Here is a 3,237-nt window from a genome sequence, read left to right on the forward strand (position 1 = left end):
TTGCTATATTAATACAGCTGATTGAAGAAAAATTTAAAAAGATTGACCTTTTACACCTATATTTCCACCTTGTAAACTGTTTCACGAACATTTAATTGTTTAATAGTTATTACTATGCAATTTATGTTATTACAATGTAATATTAAATTACAGGTTGTCATTGTCTAATTAACTATCAAGTTGCAATTTATCTATTCATATATTGTTTAATTGACTTCTAAAAAATACTTAGTGGTTATAAAGCTCGTGTTTGTCTTGTGATACCTATATGTCAGATGTCAACCGCTGCCCGGGGCGAGCGGCGTGTCCTGCGCAAGCGCAATGTGCGCCCGCGACCTTTTCCCGCTAATTATTAGGCGCGTGCGCTCCTACGCATATGTGTAGGTACACCACTATACAAGCTATATCTAATACTGTCCTGAATTAAGGAATAAACAAAGTTGTACAAGGCTATTTATAATTAGAAATATAAGTGTCAGAATTTGCGAAAAGCAAGAATAAGTAATAGTTACTACTGTGTAGTTAATTTTTGTGAAAGGAATAAACATAAAAATACAAAGAATTCAAAAAACACAATACGGAGAACTATTGAAGGAATCTCGAACAAGGTCAAAGAAACAAAACAAAAATATTTTTATTGAAGTAGTCAATGTTGTAATATAATGACGGTCAAAATATTAATTAAGGTCACGTTTTAAATTCCGTTTTAAACCTTCCGTATTGAAAATGTTTTGACTTTTACCTTATGTTTAAAGGTACAAAAGATATTTAAAATTTTCCTAGGATTCATGCATATCACTAGTAAACCGATTCCCAAAATATATCACATCGTCATCTGAGATATCTTGGTATTTTATTACTTCGCTTATATATTGATTAATTTATTTAATTAACTTGATTCAATTGTTTTTTAAATATCAAAGTATTTTAAAGTCCGCAAAAGTCCACATTCAATAAAAAATCACAGACACACTATAAATGCAACACTTGCCTACTGTCATCTAGTTACTGATATGGTTAGTTGCAGCCTACTGGCCCATCTGTATTTTTTGTGTTTGATTTTAATCAAACTAGTTACTGTTAACGAAGCGTTTTGCACAGAATGCCTTTACGTGGACACATTAAGTACAATCCTTTGTTACTATGCCATTATTGTATTGATACATAAATAAATATAAAAAGACTCGAATGAAATCGACGAGAGTATACGACTAAAGAAAGATCATCGTTTTGAATAATAAAATGAATTTAAAACAGACGTCGTAAAAATGTCTTCACCAAATTTTAAGTTTTTTTATATTGTTCTTATAGTAATTACAATCAATTAAATAAATCGTATATCCCTATTATAGTAAGGCTTATAATAAAATCGACAATGTACACCTTACAGAGCTACCGAGTGAGGGATACAATCGACCCCTCGGATTAATGACGGTCATTTAATCGGTGCTTCGACGAAAGCGACTGCCGACCGCTTTTATTGCACAACTAGATTTACATACGATTTTATACAACTTTATGAATGGTATGAAGATTAAACTACAAGACCAGAAAGATTAAATTAATTTCATATTAATTTAATTTTCCCCGCCATGCTTATTTTAAAAAAACATGAACCATAAACTCTTATTAAAAACTGGACAGTCCTTAATTAATAAAATCACAGAGGATGGAACTCTAGGTAATCAAAATTCTTTTACCTAGGAATATAGATTTGTTATGTATAAAACATGATCAATTACAGATTACGTCTTTATGTAATTTTTAGTTGGTTACTTTAAGTTAGTTGGATCAAAATGCAAAGGTCAGACCTATTAGCCATTTTTAAACCAAATAATAACCTTGTATAAATAAAAGATAAGAAAATTATCTGTACATGTAAAACGTTGAAACTGTTTTTTGTAAAAAGTATTGAAGCTAATTAACTTCATTATTTATTGTTAAAAAAGACAAATACATTCATTTTAAAATAGATAACTGGTTATAACGAAACTAAAAAAATCTCTGATTACATTTTACTCTCTTAGCCAGAAAATTTGTAAGAAAACCAATTAACTAGTTTAGTATATGAAGCTGTTCAAAAACAATGAATGTTTCTAATTACTTTTTCTACACACACTTTTATCGAAACGGAAAATTTGATGCTCATTCGTCAGTGGTCACTTACGTATTTGTTTAAAAGTGCCTTGCGACATCTGCTCTGCTGTTACCATTTTCTTTTTGTTATATATTTTTAAATCGAGAATTTAAATACTTCTCAAGGTAAATCGCAAAGTATTAAATCCCTAAGGACTGGAGGCAACGATTTACGAACGGTAGTTAAAACACTCATTAAGTCGACATGAGCGACGGCGGCGAGCGCGACGCCGCGGGCCACGAGTTAACTCGAACAGACATCTTCACTGCGCCCGCCCCGCCGCCTCACCGCCCCTCTACCCGCCGATCATTATAATTGATCAAACAAGAACATTAAAAAAACATTAAATATGATATTTAACTCATATCTTCAACTATTACTTAACGTATAAACCAGTCAATGCAAGCTTTTTGATTTAATTTTTATTTTATAATTTAACTACAAACGGCTATTAAGATTAAAACATGAACTGGTTAATGAAGAATATCGATTAACGCTAACGCGATGCAAAGTCGGGCTGATTATCATTAAATAGCTTGATGTTAAAGTTATAAAAGCTAGAGCATAAAACGCTTTATGCACCTTACCAATCAATTATCAATAAATGCCGTATAAAATAGGCTAAAAGCGCACAAATTCTGTACTTCACTGCCTGAAGCGTGCGCCTACTTTTTGCAAGGGCAGGTGCATGCGCACATGCTATTAAATTGTCAAAGAACACACGAACACGGAGCTATGCTCGACCCGGCCGCTTCTGCCGACTCAGATAGCTACCAATTCTGTAATCAAAATTCGAATACGCTTCTGCCCTTTCATAGGTATTTCGTAGACTTCGCCAGGCGAAGGTAAAAGCAGAAACCGCGACTCAGCCACCGCAAATTGTGCGCGATGTGTGTTTAATAATCCGCATTACGATGTATTACATGAACAGCGCAAACGTCTTTTTTCGGTGAGGGTTTAGCGGTTTATTACTCACGATGTAATCGCAAACCGCAGCGGCGGCCTCGGAAGCGGGAACATGTGCTGCTTCAATACCAGCAAGAGGTAATTAGGCAAGCTCTGACTTTCATGTCATAATTAGCCGGCGGTCACAATGCTCG

Source organism: Papilio polytes, unplaced genomic scaffold, assembly GCF_000836215.1.
Source record: "Papilio polytes unplaced genomic scaffold, Ppol_1.0 DF824102.1, whole genome shotgun sequence".
NCBI classification, from domain to species: domain Eukaryota; kingdom Metazoa; phylum Arthropoda; class Insecta; order Lepidoptera; family Papilionidae; genus Papilio; species Papilio polytes.